The following is a 19212-nucleotide window of genomic DNA, read 5'->3' as shown; positions in this document are numbered from 1 at the left end:
CTTTGCGCTCCACAACGTGGCGAGTACGAGCGCTCATACACGGGCTCCGCTTGCCAAAAGAACTCGATTCGCCGGGATCCTATGCTTATGGCGACTCGACTTGGTGGGTCCAGCAATCATCCGGCGACTGGGATGCCAAGGACGCAAATATGGCGAGCTACCGCTTCCTGGTCCAACAACTCAGCGGATACTTTGAAGGATGCGAGTTCCTCCACGTACGCGAGCCGACAACGAGCCAGCCGATGCCCTGGCTCGAATAGGCTCTACTCGGCAAGCAATTCCCAACCGGCTGTCGCTCTACAACCTTCCTCAAGCCGTCCATCAAGCCTGTCTCCAGAGTCCGACTCCATCTTCGTGCCGCCTGACCCCGATGGCGCCGGGTCCGGCTCGAAGAAAACCTAGCAGGCGACCCCAAGACTCCCGAGCGGCCAGGGACTTCGGCAAACGCTCGGGGACTGCCACACCCGGCTCGGGGACTGCGGTGGCTGGCCCGGGGACTGCACCAGCACAACAGCCGGCGGACGACTCTAGCATTTCACCACCCAGCCCGCCCACCCTGGTGGCAGTAGCTACATTGGCAGTAGAAGAAGTCGCGGCTCCATCATGGGCTCAGTCCATCCTCAACTTCCTAGTAAACCAAGATCTGCCGGCTGAACAGAAGCAAGACAAGTCCAACGTCGAGCCGGAGCATACACAATCGTCAACAGAGAACTAGTCAAGCGCAGTGTCACTGGAATCCTCCAACGGTGCGTCGAGCAAGAGAAGGGCATTGCAATCCTCAGAGACATTCACCAAGGAGAATGCGGCCACCATGCGGCCTCAAGATCACTTGTCGCCAAAGCCTTCCGCCATGGTTTCTTCTGGCCGACTGCTTTGGATGACGCAAAGAATTAGTTAAACATTGCAAGGGGTGCCAACTCTTCAGCTCCAAGCAACACATGCCGGCTTCGGCACTCAAGACCATTCCCCTCACTTGGCCCTTCGCCGTTTGGGGACTGGACATGGTGGGCCCATTCAAGACGGCGCGCGGCGGCATGACGCATCTGCTCGTCGCCGTGGACAAATTCACCAAGTGGATTGAAGCAAAGCCGATCAAGAAGCTGAATGGGCCGACTGCGTGACGTTCATTGCAGACATAACAACTCGGTACGGCGTGCCACACAGCATCATCACCGACAATGGCACGAATTTTGCCAAAGGAGCCTTGGCACGTTTCTGCGCAGCCCAAGGTATCCGGCTGGACTTAGCATCCGTCGCCCACCCGCAGTCAAACGGCCAGGTCGAGCGAGCCAACGGCCTCATCCTCTCCGGCATCAAGCCCCGACTGGTCGTACCTCTGGAGCGCTCAGCCGGCTGTTGGCTCGATGAGCTGCCGGCTGTCCTCTGGAGTCTGCGCACTACACCAAACAAGTCAACCGGCTTCACCCCTTTCTTCCTTGTGTATGGTGCCGAGGCGGTCATCCCAACTGACATCGAGTTCGACTCGCCTCGAGTAACCATGTACACGGAAGCGGAGGCCAAGGAAGCACGAGAAGACGGCGTCGACCTGCTGGAAGAAAGCCGGCTGTTAGCCCTCAGCCGGTCTGCCATCTACCAGCAGGGTTTGCGCCGCTACCACAGCCGGAAGGTCAGGCCAAGATCTTTCCAAGAGGGCGATCTTGTGCTCCGGCTGATCCAGCGAACAGCCGGCCAGCACAAACTCTCGGCCCCTTGGGAAGGCCCCTTCGTCATCAGCAGAGCTCTAGGCAACGACTCCTACTACCTGATCGACGCACAGAAGCCGAAGGCACGCAAGAGAGACGACTCCGGCAAGGAGTCGGAACGACCATGGAACGCCAACCTCCTTCGAAGATTTTACAGTTGAAATGCAGTATGTATCACGCTAACTTTTGTATTAAGTACGAGACAATAGGCCCCCCGAGGAGGGCTCGGGGACTGCCATCCCTTATTTATGAATGAAAAGTATCATGCTTATGACCTTGTCATTTCATTTACTTGTTCCGTCCGGCACCGGGTTCGACTAGTCGGCTCGGGGACTGGCCGACTGGAGTTATATTAGAAGTCCTACCCGCAGTCAGACAAGTAGTGTGCCGGCTCCCAAGCCTTCTCTTGCCAAAAGTCGCAGTTCGAAGAACCGGCTGTCCGGCTGGCAAGAGTTAAAGGCAGGAACGGGCGCCCACACGAAAAACGGCTAGGGACTAACGGACTAATATAACAAAAGCCGGTTTTTCTCCCACCGCCGACTGGCTACCAGAGTAGCCGGCCGGCCGGTTTCCATTCACTTCACTTCAATCCAAGAAAGCTCAAGTACTTGCCTCCCCAAAGAGGGAAGGCGGCAAAGGAAAAGGCCTAAGGATAAAAAGCATACGCGAATGGAAACCAAACATGCACATAACAATATTTACATAAAAGACCTCCGAGAGGCCAGCATTCAACATAGTTTGGATACACCCCCAGTGGGTGGAACTGCGAAAACTTAATGAAGATTGTTCAAAACAACAAGCAGGAAAGATAAAGACGGCAGGTCAAGCTGGCGGAGCGACCGACGAGCGACTGGTTGGCGGAGACGGTCGTGCCGGCTGAAGGAGCGGCCGGCTGGCGAACTTCGGCTTGGTCGCCGCCTCCCGTAGAGGCGCGCTTCCACGCGCCTCGTTGCTGGAGGCACGGTCGGCCTGAGGTCGGCCGGTTGTTCCACCAGCCGGCTCGACGTCTTCGCCGTCCTCCTCGTCGTCATCCTCGCCCTCGTCGCTGGAGGCAATCTCCTTCGCCGAGTCCTCGCCCACCGCCGGATTCAGCCCGAACCACTCCCGGCTGAGCAACACCGTCATCATCGATTTCGGGTGCGAAAACGCTGATGTCGGTGCACTCGGCGATCATCGAAGCTCGCTGGGCGATAGCCGGCCTCACCTCCTCCAGCTCCGTGTCGGCCTCCATCCGCCAAGTACGCAGCTGGTCCAGGCTCAGCCCTGGGTACCAAGCCCGAACGAATCCCACGCACGCCCACCTGCGAGCTCCGAGGTGGGCCACCGACGCCTTCCAAGCCTCAAAGCGACCGACTGCGACCTCTAGCCAGTCGGCAGTTTGGCTTGGGGTGCGGGGGATCGTCTCGCCGGGCCAGAGGGCGGCCAACACTTGCGCCCCGGCACGTTGGAGCCGGCGAAGCATCCGATGAGCCGGCTGCAACCGCGCCTGGACAGCCAAGAGCTGCTCCTCAAGCGTCCGGTTCGCATCCGGCGCGATGTTGGCCCCCGCCTGACGGCGCGCCTCGCGATGGGCCTCAATGCTTTGGGCGGCGAAGGCGGAGTAGCCGGGGAAGTAGTCTGCACCAAAAAACAAGCAGCAGCTCAAGTTAAGCCAAAAACCCAGGCGGCAAGGGGCAGGAGAGGGGCGAGGAAGGCGGCTTACCGTCGATCAAATCCTCGATCCGGCCGAAGCCTTCATCCAGGGCTCGCCGGGTCTCAGCCCAGCTCGCCGCCTCGGTCTCATACTCTGCCTTCAGGGCGGCTTCGCTATCCTGCGCCGCCTGCAGGGCCGCCTTGTGGCTCTTCTCCTGGTCGGTCCAGCTTCTTGGCCAGGCGATCACGCTCCTGGACCAAGGCAGCGTACTCGGCATCCTTGGTATGAAGGGCGGCCTTCGCCTTCGCCGAGCTCCTTCCTCAAGTCGGCGTTGGCCCCTGAAGACAAAGAAAAAGAAAAACCAATAAGGAAAGAGTCGTCAAGAAAGATCCGACCCGACTGCTCAGCAGTCGGCCCGAATCTCGGGGACTACACCCAGTGGGTGCGCTGACGCGCCCCCACAGGAGACAGACAAGATCGAGTACTTACTTCGGCTGTCGGCCAGGTCGTCGGTCCTCCGGCTCAACTCCCGAGCCTGGGAGTTGAAGGCGGCAGCACGAAGGTTGTGATATTCCTGAAAGTTCAGAACAAGAAGCAAAGTAAGGTAGCCGTCCGAGAAAGATCCGACCCGACTGCGCAGCAGTCGGCCCGAATCTCGGGGACTACACCCAGTGGGTGCGCTGACGCGCCCCCACGGAAGAAATTAAGAAAGCAAAGCAGCCAAGAACGAAGGACTCACCCGGATGGTGGCTCGCGTCGACAAGAACTCCTGGGTGAACTGTTGCAGCAGGGCGGCCTGAGCTTGCAGCCGGCTCCGGACCCCTTGAGCCGCCACATTCAGCTCGCCAGTCCCCCCGCTGGGAGTCCACTCGGACGTGGCAGTGCTGGCCGCCTCCAGATCTTCCACCGACTGGCCTGCACCCGTGGCTCGGCGCAACTCCGGCGGAGCGGCGCCTCCCCCTGCGCGCCGGCCCGTCACCGGCTGCACCTCGAGGCCGGCTCTGTTCTCCGGCTCACCCCCGGTCGGCCCCTCTGGCGCCGCTGACGATTGGCCGCCTTGGCCCGCTCCGGTTGGCGCTGCTGGCGGCGCTTTCCTCGCAAAGGCCACGGGGTCCTCCCCCCTTTCCATCAGCGGCGGGTCTTGGACGATCTCCTCCGCCAAGGGCAATGGGGTGTCGGGGGCCACGGCTCGGAGGGGAATGGCGAGCAGCGGAGGCTGGTTGCGCGAACCCTCCACCTCCGGCTCCGCGGTCGCCGCCTCCGTCTGGGCCTTGGCTGCCGCGTCGGCCTGCTCCCTCGCCGCCTGGGCGGCCGCTTTCTCCGCCGCCTCGCGCTCCTCCCGCGCTTCACGGGCGTTCCGCTCTGTGGCCTCCCTGAGGTCGGCGCGGGTCCACGCGGCGGGAGCTTGAAGAACCTCCAGTCGGCCCAACTACGGAGCCGCCCGGACCACGCTCAAGGGAAAGCGGCGCCCTGTCCAGCAAGCGGAAGAAATTAAGAAGAATGCTCGAACAAGAAGAGAATGAATGAAGAGCATGCGACAAGGCAATTGACGACTTACGCTGAGACCGCCTGAGGCTGCTTCACCGCCTTGCGGAAGCGGGCCGCTTTGCAGCCGCCTCGTCTCGCTTGGTCGCCGCGGTGGAGGCTTTGGACTTCTTCGGCCGACTGCCGAAGAGGCCTGAAGCGGCCCGGCGCTTCTGTGCGCCACCACCGGCAGCCGGCGCGATGGACGAGCCCGCGCCCTGATGGTCGGCCGCCGGCTGGCGACGCGGGGCGACTTCGGCTTCAGCATCGTCCGGCCAGTCCTCGAAGCTCGCGGTGAGCCTTGAGCCCCCGGGCTCGGCGTCGTCCCCCACGACGGCGTCTTCCATGGCGGCCGCCCCCAAGTCCGGATCGTCGACGTCGTCCGCCGTGCGGTCGGGGGCATACTGGCGTTCTATCCCCGCTGACCCGGTCGTCGGCGGGAGAAGGGGGTTCTGCTAAGAAGAACCGACTGATCAGAAGCCGGCTACCAACGAAAAGAAGGAAGAAAAAAACTTACCACGGGCGGAGGGTTGGCGCGAGAATACGGCGCCTTGCCGTATCGCCAGTCTTCGGCGAGCTTGCAATTGAGATGTAATTTACCATATACGATACCTCCGCATGAGGCATCTCCCTGGTGCTCAGCCGGCTTGGGTCGAAGCGGCCGCTCATCTGGCACATCATGTGGGGCCGGCTTTGGAGACGAGATATCCGGGCTCCACGAAGGCGGCCACCAAGTCGGCCCCGTTCAGGTTTTCCGACTGGATCATCACCCGAAGCCGGGAGACGGCGGCGTTCCCGGCCTGAGACAGTGACCGGGACCGGAAACTCCATGAGGGCTGCCTCCCAGCCGGCGGGCCGGCTACGTAAGCCGCAGGTTGACGTGATCGCCTTGCTCGGCGACGTTCTTCACGTTAGAAATATGATTTCTGCCAGATCTTCACGACTGGATCAGGGGGATGGGCGGGAATGGGTTGTTCTCGCTCGCCCTCCTCATGGCGATGAAGGCCCCGCAGGGGGCGGGCACGCCTGCGACGACGGTGCCGAGCTTGCTCTGGAAGAACTCCCCCCAGAGCTCCAGCGTGGGGAGGCAGCCCCAAGAAACCTTCGTCAGAGGGAGACGAAGGCCGACAGCAGCATCACCGCATTGGGCGTGAGGTGATGCGGCTGAAGGTTGTAGAACTCGAGGAAGGAGCGCAGAAATCCGCTCGCCGGAAGGCCGAAGCCGCGCAGGAAGTGCGAGCGGAAGACGACCCGCTCGCCCTCCTCCGGCGCCGGCGAAATCTCCGTCTTCGGCGCCAGGCGGACCCGCACGAGGTTGGCGTCGGGCAGGCGCCGAGTCTGGCGGAGGAATTCAACGTGGTCCTCATGGACGTTGGAGCCGTCCCACGAGCTCGACAGCGCCATGGGAGTGAGACGATGTGGAGGCGCGGCGGCGCTGAGCGGGAGGCTGCGGCGGCAACGAGAGGAAGAAACGAGGACGAGAGGGGGCGGAGCGAGAGGGAGCGTGCGAACCTCTGTCGCTCCCCCTCCTCCCCCTACTTATAGGCTCGCGTGGCGGAGCCGAGGAGGCGCGGCGTGGGGAAACGTGGGGATCGATCGTGCCCACTCCCCCACGTCCGCGCTTGTTGCGCCCTAATGGCGAAATAAAATCGCCACGGGAAGGCGAGCGGTCCACCTGGGCCGCAGAAGATCAGCGTTCGGGCCGAGGCCTAGGAGTGGCGGGCCCGGGCCTGCGGCGGCGTCCCGTCGCGCGCGTGCGACGGCAGGGTCTCGCTGCCACGTGGCCCGCGGGAGGGCCCGCGGTCAGCACGCGGGTCGACCACTTTCCCGCCTGCAAGACGCAGGGCTCCCCGAAATCGGCATACACCAGCAAAGCCGGCTCTTCAGGATAGGAAGCTGACCAAGCTTCTCGTCCCTTTGTCCGCCTCGAAGCTCGATCAGCTTCGGGGACTACTGTCGGAGTAAATAGCCATGGGTAGCCTAGCCGGCTTCCCCTGGCCCTTCTGAAAAAATTACGAGCCCGTCCGGCTCTCAAGAATCCAAGACATGGAGCCGCCTTCCCCTTGCTGGCTGCCACCCAGGCCGGCTTTCGGAAGGCGGTCCGACTTTAGCCCTCATGAAGGAAGCCACGGGAGGGCCGACTTCGGGAAGCCGGCCATGAGAAGGCCGACTCCAAGAAGCCGGCTCCCATAAAGCGGTCAAGACCGTACCCTCAAAGTTTGCACCCACCTAACGGCAGTGCGACGGGGCGTGGCTACAGTGAAGCCTGCCACCCCCGTATCCCGGAGCACGCCTGGCACAGTGCGCCGTACGGAGTAGCCATGACCCGTCCGGCGCGGCACTGTTGCCATGTTGACCCTGATGTCACCCACGACGGGCCGCCAGCGCGGCCCACAGACGGTGGGCCCCTTCGGGCAGAGACGCCCGAAGGCGGCCACGCCTCCAACCAGTCGGCCCAAGACAGAGCCGGCTCCCCGCAGCCGGCTTGCCACCTCCCTCGAAGGAGACGCCCCATTAAGGAGACAAGACGCGGTGAGGCTACAGCGATCGCCGACGGGCGGCGGCACTGTAGCCGCGCCTACCACGACGAAGCCCACGTCACCAAGATGAAGCCACAGTAACCAGCCGCCGACCAGGCCCTGGACAGTGGGGCCTGCCTGTCGACCAAGGGGCCGGCAGCCGGCGGGACCCACCAGTCGGCGGGCCCCAGCAGCCGGCCGGAAGCCGGCGAGCGCAGTCACAGACGGCTGGGCCCCGCGCCCAGTCGGATTACCATTGTACCCCCGGGGGTAGGCCTATATAAACCCCCCGAGACCCATGCAAAGGGGGTTGGACCCCCAGCTAGTCCTAGACACCACACAAGGAGAAGAAGCAGGCTAGCCGTGCCCTTCTTCCTCCTCCCACCAAACAGCTCAAGGAGCATTGTGTAGCTACTTGTTCATCTAGTGATCATGCGGAGACCCCGCAGAGCAGCAGTAGGGGTGTTATCTCCACGGAGAGCCCCGAAGCTGGGTAAGATCCGCCGGCGTGCATGTCTTCGCCTTATCCCGTTTCCAGGCACCGGCGATGTCTTACTGGCTCCCACAATGATAAGACACCCGTTGGCATATGTCGCACCTACCACCCGACAAGGAGGAATAGTTGGGATCATACTGCGATGAAGAAGAAGACTCTGACTGCCACTGGCTGACAGTCATCTCTGGATCCCAAGAATAAACAGATTGTCGCGGAGGCTCATCTTGTGGTTCCTGTTCTGGCTCCTCGACTGGTGCAGGGTTTCGGTAGGCGTGAATAGCCGTCAACGGAACAAGGTACGTGCCTACAGTCAAATCAAACAAAGAAGGAGCAGGCAAGGTAATAGTCTCAGGATGATGTTTATTAAAGAACAATTGATATCTAAGCTCCCCTGCCCTATTTTAACAATAAAATCATGTGCCACCATACTTTTATGATCTAGATAAACACGGGGTAGCACTTTTTCTTCCTTCTCAGCATGCCTAATAGGTATGTTAAAATGTGCGGCTAGGCGTGTGGCAATAAATGCCTCCAAAGATGGGGCCCTTAGTACGGTTCATATTTAACCGTCTAGCAATAATACCGCCCAAACTAAAAGTGTTATCACTATATAAACCTTGGAGTAGAATAATTAAATCAGGGATACTAAGGTTTCCAGAATTTCCGTGTCCAATTAAACAACGATTAGAAAATAATGCAAAGTAACGCAAAACCGGAAAATGTATGCTAGTGATTCGTGCATCGGAAACCTTCCTGGTTTCTCCAACAGTGACATTATCAATAAACCCAGCCACATCATCATGATGTGGTTCTTCTGTCTTGCCCTCAAAATGGACTAAACAAATCCGACAGAAATCATAAAGTGACATCTCCTTAGGCTCATCATATAAATGAAATTCCACCGTAGGTGGTGAGTTCCTAGGATGAAAATAAAAGTTTTGCACAAAGGTATTTGTGAGTAAGAGATATGATCGCATTGGTCGTGGAGGAGAGCGGTGAGGCCTGCATTGTGAGCCAATTCATGAAAATCTTCATAGATACCGGCTGCTCTCAAGAAATCTTCAGAAGGCCATTCACACGCCCGAATCTCCGCGGTGCGTGGCAAATTATACTTAGGCTTAGGTGCCTTTTCCTTTGAGCTTTGGCTTGATGAGCCCCTCAATAATCTCCTCATCATTTTTCTGAAACAATCTGAAATTTTTAGTAACTTCAAAATAAAAGTAAACCAAACTCAATAAAACTGATAGTAACTACTCCTACAAGTGCCTAGAGCCTATATCAAGCATTAGAACTACTTGGAACCATATAAATTTGACATGCAAGCTCAAGAACATGGTCACCTATGCAGCACAAATTTGCAATGAATAAAGCACTAGAACAAAAACTAATTGGACCAATGGAGGAGTCACATACCAAGGAACAATCTCCCCAAGCAGTTTTGCGAGAGGTGCTTTGAGCAAGGAGATCGAAAATCACAGCAAAAGTGGCTGGAACTCGTGCTTGAGTTGGTTTTTCGGGTTTGTGTGAGATGGAGGAAGAAGATGGGTGTTGGGATAAGTGGAGGAGGGCCACCGTGGGCCCACGAGGCAGGGGGCGCGCCCTATAGGGGGGGAGGCGCCCACCACCCTCGTGGCCAGGTGGCAGCTCCTCCCGTGGTAATTTTTGCACAGTAAATCCTCAAATATTCCCGAAAAAATCATATTAAATTGGCATGGCATTCTGAGGACTTTTATTTTCGGGATATTTTTATATTGCACGGATAAGTCAGGAAACAGACAGAAAAATACTATTTTTACTTTATTTAATATAAATAACAGAAAATATAAAGAGGGTACAGAAGTTTGTGCTTCTAGTTTCATCCATCTCATGCTCATCAAAAAGAATCCACTAACAAGGTTGATCAAGTCTTGTTAACAAACTCATTCCGATAATCATGAACCGGAGAGAAATTTCGAATAACACTAAGTTAACCTCAACGGGGATATGCACATCCCCAATAATAAGAATATCATATTTCTTCTTGACAGTAGGAAGAGGAAATTCAAAACCTCCAAATATAATCGATGGAATTTTTCCAATAGAGTTGATACTATGAACTTGAGGTTGTTTCCTCGGAAAGTGTACCGTATGCTCATTACCATTAACATGAAAAGTGACATTGCCTTTGTTGCAATCAATAACAGCCCCTGCAGTATTAAGAAAAAGGTCTTCCAAGAATAATAGACATACTATCATCCTCGGGAATATCAAGAATAACAAAGTCCGTTAAAATAGTAACGTTTGCAACCACAACAGGCACATCAGAGATAATACCGACAAGTATAGCAGTTGATTTATCAGCCATTTGCAAAGATATTTCAGTAGGTGTTAACTTATTCAAGTCAAGTCTACGATACAAAGAGAGAGGCATAACACTAACACCGGCTCCAAGATCACATAAAGCAGTTTTAATATAATTTCTTTTAATGGAGCAAGGTATAGTAGGTACTCCGGGGTCTCCAAGTTTCTTTGGTATTCCACCCTTAAAAGTATAATTAGCAAGCATGGTGGAAATTTCAGCTTCCGATATCTTTCTTTTATTAGTAATGATATCTTTCATATATTTAGCATAAGGATTTATTTTGAGCACATCAGTTAATCTCATACGCAAAAACATAGGCCTAATCATTTCAGCAAAGCGCTCAAAATCCTCGTCATCCTTTTTCTTGGATGCTTTCGGAGGAAAAGGCATGGGTTTTTGAACCCAAGGTTCCTTTTCTTTACCATGTTTCCTAGCAACAAAGTCTCTTTTATCATAATGTTGATTCTTTGATTGTTGGTTATCAAGATCAACAGCAGGTTCAACTTCTACATCATTGTCATTACTAGGTTGAAGATCATCATGAACATCATCATTAATATTTTCATTAGGTTCATGTTCATTACCAGATTGTGTTTCAGCATCAGACATAGAAATATCATTTGGATTATCAGGTGGTTCAGCAATAGGTTCACTAGAAGTTTGCATAGTTCTATCATTTTTCTTCTTCTTCTTTTTAGAAGAACTAGGAACATCAATATTATTTCTTTGAGAATCTTGCTCGATTCTCTTAGGGTGGCCTTCAGGATACAAAGGTTCCTGAGTCATTCTACCAGTTCTAGTAGCCACTCTAACAGCATAATCATTTTTCTTACTATTGATTTCATCAAGCACTTCTTTTTGAGCCTTAAGTACTTGTTCTACTTGAGTGGTAACCATAGAAGCATGTTTGCTAACAAGTTTAAGTTCACGTTTAATATTAGCCATATAATCACCCAAGCGTCTAATCATATAAGCATTTTCTTTTAATTGTCTACCAAAATAAGCATTGAAGTCATCTTGCTTAAACATAAAGTTATCAAACTCATCCAAGCACTGACTAGCAATTTTAGTAGGAGGGACTTCAGCTTTATCATATCTATAGAGAGAATTTACCTTTACTACCTATGTCGGGATATTGGGATCAGGAGGTTCTTCAATAAATAAAGAATTAAGATCATATGTTTCTTCAACAGGCGGTGAATTAAGACCATGTATTTCTTCAATAGGAGGTAAATTCTTAACATCTTCAGCTTTAATACCTTTTTCTTTCATAGATTTCTTTGCCTCATGCATATGTTTGGGACTGAGAAATAGAACACCTCTCTTCTTCAGAGTTGGTTTAGGAATAGGTTCAGTAATTGGAGCAGGAGTTGGCTCAGGAGCTGGCTCAGGAGGTGCCCAATTATTTTCATTTGTCAACATATTATTCAATAGAATTTCAGCTTCATCCGGTGTTCTTTCCCTGAAAAGAGAACCAGCACAACTATCCAGGTAATCTCTGGAAGCATCGGTTAGTCCATTATAAAAGATATCAAGTATTTCAGGTTTCTTCAGAGGATGATCAGGTAAAGCATTAAGTAACTTGAGAAGCCTCCCCCAAGCTTGTGGGAGACTCTCTTCTTTAATTTGAACGAAGTTGTATATTTCCCTCAAAGCAGCTTGTTTCTTATGAGCAGGGAAATATTTAGCAGAGAAGTAATAAATCATATCCTGGGGACTACGCACACAACCAGGATCAAGAGAATTAAACCATATCTTAGCATCACCCTTTAATGAGAATGGAAATATTTTGAGTATATAAAAGTAACGTGATCTCTCATCATTAGTGAACAGGGCAGCTATATCATTTAACTTAGTAAGATGTGCCACAACAGTTTTAGATGCATAGCCATAAAACGGATCAGATTCAACCAAAGTAATTATATTAGGATCAATAGAGAATTCATAATCCTTATCAGGAACACAAATAGGTGAAGTAGCAAAAGCAGGGTCGGGTTTCATTTTATCTCTAAGTGATTCTTTGTTCCATTTAACTAATAACCTCTTAAGCTCATATCTATGTTTGCAAGCTAAAATAGCGGCAGAAGATTCCATATCAAAAAGATAGCCCTCAGGAATAACTGGCATATTTTCATCATCACTATCATCATCGTATTCAGATTCAATAATTTCTTTTTCTCTAGCCCTAGCAATTTGTTCATCAAGAAATTCACCAAGGGGCACAGTAGTATCAGGCATAGAAGTAGTTTCATCATAAGTATCATGCATAGCAGAAGTGGCATCATCAATAACATGCGATATATCAGAACAAATAGCAGAAGCAGGCGTAGGTGTCACTAACTTACTCATAACAAAAGGTGAATCAAGTGCAGAGCTAGATGGCAGTTCCTTACCTCCCGTCGTAGTTTAGGGATAGATCTTGGTTTTTGGATCTCTCAAGTTCTTCATAGTGTCCAGCAGATATAAATCCCAAGTGACTCAAAGAATAGAGCTATGCTCCCCGGCAATGGTTCCATAAAAGAGTCTTGATGACCCACAAGTATAGGGGATCTATCGTAGTCCTTTCGATAAGTTAGAGTGTCGAACCCAACAAGGAGCAGAAGGAAATGATAAGCGGTTTTCAGCAAGGTATTCTCTGCAAGTACAGAAATAAGTGGTAACAGATAGTTTTGTGATAAGATAAATTGTAACTAGCAACAAGTAACAAAAGTAAATAAAGTGCAGCAAGGTGGCCCAATCCTTTTTGTAGCAAAGGACAAGCCGGAATAAACTCTTATAATAGGAAAAGCGCTCCCGAGGACACATGGGAATATCGTCAAGCTAGTTTTCATCACGTTCATATGATTCGCATTTGATATGTTGATAATTTGATATGTGGGTGGACCGGTGCTTGGGTGCTGTTCTTACTTGAACAAGCATCCCACTTATTATTAACCTCTATTGCAAGCATCCGCAACTACAACAAAAGTATTAAGGTAAACCTAACCATAGCATGAAACATGTGGATCCAAATCAGCACCTTACGAAGCAACGCATAAACTAGGGTTTAATCTTCTGTCACTCTAGCAACCCATCATCTACTTATTACTTCCCAATGCCTTCCTCTAGGCCCAAATAATGGTGAAGTGTTATGTAGTCAACGTTCACATAACACCACTAGAGGCTAGACAACATACATCTTATCAAAATATCAATCGAATACCAAATTCACATGACTACTAATAGCAAGACTTCTCCCTTGTCCTCAGGAACAAATGTAATTACTCACAAAGCATATTCATATTCATAATAAGAGGGGTAATAATATGCATATAGGATCTGAACATATGATCTTCCACCAAATAAACCAACTAGCATCAACTATAAGGAGTAATCAACACTACTAGCAACCTACTAGCACCAATCCCGGACTTTGAGACAAGAATTGGATACAAGAGATGAACTAGGGTTTGGAGATGAGATGGTGCTGGTGAAGATGTTGATGGAGATTGCCCTCTCCCGATGAGAGGAGCGTTGGTGATGACGATGGTGATGATTTCCCCCTCCCGGAGAGAAGTATCCCCGGCAGAACAGCTCTGCTGGAGCTCTAGATTGGTTCCGCCAAGGTTCCGCCTCGTGGCGGCGGAGTCTCGTCCTAAAATGTTCCTCCTTATTTTTTTCTCATCGAAAGACTTCATATAGGAGAAGATGGACGTCGGAGAGCCACCAGGGGGGCCACGAGGTAGGGGGCGCGCCTTGGGGGGGCGCGCCCCCCACCCTCGTGAGAAGGGTGTGGGCCCCCTAGTCTTCATCTTTGGCGAGGATTTTTTATTATTTTTTCTAAGATGTTCCATGGAGTTTCAGGTCATTCCGAGAATATTTGTTTTCTGCACATAAAACAACACCATGGCAATTCTGCTGAAAACAGCGTCAGTCCGGGTTAGTTCCATTCAAATCATACAAGTTAGAGTCCAAAACAAGGGCAAAAGTGTTTGGAAAAGTAGATACGACGGAGACGTATCAAATCTCGATCGTAGTGATACACATATTCATAATATTGAAGCCAAAAGATGCAAAGTTAATAATGATAGTGCAACTTATTTGTGGCATGATGACCCACAAGTATAGGGGATCTATCGTAGTCCTTTCGATAAGTAAGAGTGTCGAACCCAACGAGGAGCAGAAGGAAATGATAAGCGGTTTTCAGAAAGGTATTCTCTGCAAGTACTGAAATAAGTGGTAACAGATAGTTTTCTGATAAGATAATTTGTAACGAGCAACAAGTAACAAAAGTAAATAAAGTGCAGCAAGGTGGCCCAATCCTTTTTGTAGCAAAGGACAAGCCTGGACAAACTCTTATATAAGGAAAAGCGCTCTCGGGGACACATGGGAATATCGTCAAGCTAGTTTTCATCACGTTCATATGATTCGCGTTCGGTACTTTGATAATTTGACATGTGGGTGGACCGGTGCTTGGGTGTCGTTCTTACTTGAACAAACATCCCACTTATGATTAACCTCTATTGCAAGCATCCGCAACTACAACAAAAGTATTAAGGTAAACCTAACCATAGCATGAAACATGTGAATCCAAATCAGCCCCTTACGAAGCAACACATAAACTAGGGTTTAAGCTTCTGTCACTCTAGCAACCCATCATCTACTTAATACTTCCCAATGCCTTCCTCTAGGCCCAAATAATGGTGAAGTGTTATGTAGTTGACATTCACATAACACCACTAGAGGCTAGACAACGTACATCTCATCAAAATATCGAACGAATACCAAATTTACATGACAACTAATAGCAAGACTTCTCCGTTGTCCTCAGGAACAAACGTAACTACTCACAAAGCATATTCATGTTCATAATTAGAGGGGTAATAATATGCATAAAGGATCTGAACATGTGATCTTCCACCAATTAAACCAACTAGCATCAACTACAAGGAGTAATTAACACTACTAGCAACCTACTAGCACCAATCCCGGACTTGGAGACAAGAATTGGATACAAGAGATGAACTAGGGTTTTGAGATGAGATGGTGCTGATGAAGATGTTGATGGAGATTGCCATCTCCCAATGAGAGGAGCGTTGGTGATGACGATGGCACTGATTTCCCCCTCCGGGAGAGAAGTTTCCCTGGCAGAACAACTCTGCCGGAGCCCTAGATTGGTTCAGCCAAGGTCCCGCCTCGTGGCGGCGGAGTTTCGTCCCGAAAGGTTGCTTCTGGGTTTTTTCTCGACGAACGACTTCATATAGCAGAAGATGGTCATCGGAGAGCCACCAGGTGGCCCACGAGGTAGGGGGGCGCGCCCCCCACCCTCGTGGACAGGGTGTGGGCCCCCTGGTCTTCATCTTTGGCGAGGATTTTTCATTATTTATTATAAGGTATTCCGTGAAGTTTCAGGACTTTTGGAGTTGTGCAGAATAGGTCTCTAATATTTGCTCCTTTTCCAGCCCAGAATTCCAAAAGACAGAGATATTCTCCTCCTTATGTAAACCTTGTAAAATAAGAGAGAATAGCCATAAGTATTGTGACATAATGTGAAATAACCATAATGCAATAAATATCGATATAAAAGCATGATGCAAAATGGACGTATCAACTCCCCCAAGCTTAGACCTCGCTTGTCCTCAAGCGAAAGCTGATAACAATAAATATGTCCCCATGTTTAGAGGTAGAGGCGTCGATAAAAATAAAATACGGACATGAAGGCATCATGATTATTCTCATAACAGCAACATATATAGATATTGTCATATGATTACTTATGTTCAAGTGATGATCTATTCACAATGCAAAAGTATGAATCAGAAACCTTATTGAGAACCAACAAACTATAACCTTAGTCATTGAAGCAATTGCAATTTATCATAACATCGGAAAGATTCTATGTCAGATCTAAAAAGTAAGTCCACATACTCAACTATCATCTAGTTCTTCATAATTGCTAACACTCACGCAACACTTGTGGTTACGGAGTTTTAATCGGACACAGAGAAAGATAGGGGCTTATAGTTTCGCCCCACAACATTTTACCTCGAGGGTAATGTCAACAATAATAACTCATGCCCCCCTACATCCAATTAGATATATATATCAGGTTCTTTCCAACATGCTGGGTTTGCCAAAGGATAAAATGAAAAAGGGGGAGGTGAAGATCACCTTGACACTTGCATAAGGTAGAAGATAATAATAAAATATAGGCCCTTTGCAGAGGGAAGCAGAGGTTGCCATGCGCTTTTATGGTTGGATGCATAAAATCTTAATGCCAAAGAACATCACTTTATATTGCCCCTTGTGATATGAACCTTTATTATGCAGTCTGTCGCATTTATTACTTCCACATTACAAGATCGTAAAAAGCTTATTTCTCCCACACTAATCATACATATTTAGAGCAATTTTTATTGCTTTGCACCGATGACAACTTACTTGAAGGATCTTACTCAATCTATAGGTAGATATGGTGGACTCTCATGGCAAAACTGGTTTAAGGGTATTTGGAAGCACAAGTAGTATCTCTACTTGGTGCTGAGAATTTGGCTAGCATGAGGGGGGAAGGCAAGCTCAACATGTTGGATGATCCATGAGAACATACTTTATCTCAGATATAAGAAAACATAACCCATTACATTGTCTTCCTTGTCCAACATCAACTCTTTAGCATGTCATATTTTGATGAGCGCTCCCAATCATAAAAGATGTCAATAATAGTATATTTATATGTGAAACCTCTCTTTCCTTATTACTTCCTATTAATTGCAACGATGACCAAAGCTATGTCTACCAACTCCCAACAACTTTTAATCGTCACACTCTTTCTATGTGAAGTCATTACTATCAATAAGATCAATATGATCTCTTTGTTTCTTATTATTCTTTTTCTCTTTTCTTTTATTCACCCAAGATCATAGCAAGAAAATCAAGCCCTTGACTCAACACTAATATTTATTATATAGCTCACGGACTTGATTACATAGAGAGATCATAAGGCAAAACTCAAAACTAGATCATGCCATAAACTTTATTCTACTAGATCAAAATACTACTAATAGGATCGAACTAAGGAAAACGGTAAAGATAGGAGTTGTGATTGTGATACGATACCGGGGCACCTCCCCCAAGCTTGGCAGTTGCCAAGGGGAGTGCCCATACCCATGTTATTATATCTCCTTGGTGAAGATGGAGGTGATGGATAGTCGCACATCGAGTGTAAGAGGTCCTTTAGCTTGCGAATAATGCCCTTGAGTGCAAAGATATGCTCCGTCAACAAATTTTTTTCACTTGTGAGATACTTGTTTTGAATGTGAGTTAACTCAATCATCTGGAAAGCTTTGATCTCAGTTGGGGTAAGAAGGTGGTGATCAAGTTGAAGGATGTCTTCTGTTGCCGGAGCTTGGTTCTCCGTGGCCTTCTTGATCCCTTCATCCTTGTTGATCTCCATGGGTTCTTCCCTCTTCAGCTCTATCTTCATTAGCCAGGCATCTTTGTCACCGTTGTTGGAGAAGGGGGATGACATGATGCCTGGCCTTGACAATCCTGACAGAGAACAGCCCAAAACAAGAACAGAGGATATTTGCGTGATACGGGAGTCAAAACCTTCGGGAGAATATATAGTGAATTTTTACTAACCAAAATACGTATTGTGCAGGAAAACGGAGTCCGGAAGGCACACGAGGTGCTCACGAGGTAGGGGCGCGCCCAGGGGGGTAGGGCGCGCCCTCCACCCTCGTGGGGCCCTCGTGTCCTTCCTGGACTGCAACTTAATTTTCTATTTTTCTAAATATTCCAAAACGGAGAAATATTTACTTAAAAATTGTTTTGGAGTCGGTTTACTTACCGTACCACATACCTATTCCTTTTCGGAGTCTGAAACATTCTGAAAAGTGTCCCTTATGTATTCCTCCGGGGCTACGATTTCAAAAATATTGGTTTCAATATTTATGGGATCACCTGAGATATAGTGTTTAATTCTCTAACCGTTTACCACCTTCGGATTTGTGCTTTCGAAGTTGTTGATTTTTATGGCACCGGAACGATAGACCTCCTCGATAACATAGGGGCCTTCCCATTTAGCGAGAAGTTTTCCTGCAAAAAATCTTAAACAAGAGTTGTATAGCAATACATAATCACCTACATTAAACTCATGCTTTTGTATCCTTTTGCCATGCCATCTTTTAACCTTTTCTTTAAACAACTTGGCATTTTCATAAGCTTGGGTTCTCCATTCATCAAGTGAGCTAATATCAAATAACCTCTTTTCACCGGCAAGTTTGAAATCATAGTTGAGCTCTTTAATAGCCCAATATGCCTTATGTTCTAGTTCGAGAGGTAAGTGACATGCTTTTCCATATACCATTTTATACGGAGACATACCCATAGGATTTTTATATGCAGTTCTATAGGCCCATTATGCATCATCAAGTTTCTTGGACCAATTCTTTCTAGACCTATTGATAGTCTTTTGCAAAATTAATTTGAGTTCTCTATTACTCAATTCTACTCGACCACTAGACTGTGGGTGATACGGAGATGCAATTCTATGATTGACGTCATATTTAGCAAGCATTTTACGGAAAGCGCCATGAATAAAATGTGAACCACCATCAGTCATTAAATATCTAGGGACTCCAAACCTCGGAAAAATAACTTCTTTAAGCATTTTAATAGAAGTGTTATGATCAGCACTACTAGTTGGAATAGCTTCTACCCACTTAGTAACGTAATCAACAGCAACTAAAATATGTGTATATCCATTAGAGGCAGGAAAAGGTCCCATATAATCAAAGCCCCAAACATCAAACGGTTCAATAACAAGTGAATAATTCATAGGCATTTCTTGACGTCTACTAATATTACCAATTCTTTGACATTCATCACAAGATAGGACAAACTTATGGGCATCCTTGAAGAGAGTAGGCCAATAAAAACTGAATTGCAATACCTTATGTGCAGTTCTATCTCCCGCGTGGTGTCCTCCATAAGTTTCATAGTGGCACTTGCGTAGG

This window comes from Triticum urartu, chromosome 7 (assembly GCF_003073215.2).
Source record: "Triticum urartu cultivar G1812 chromosome 7, Tu2.1, whole genome shotgun sequence".
In the NCBI taxonomy this organism is placed as follows: Eukaryota; Viridiplantae; Streptophyta; class Magnoliopsida; order Poales; family Poaceae; genus Triticum; species Triticum urartu.
The sequence above is the reverse complement of the archived record's forward strand: the minus strand, read 5'-3'. Positions refer to the sequence as shown.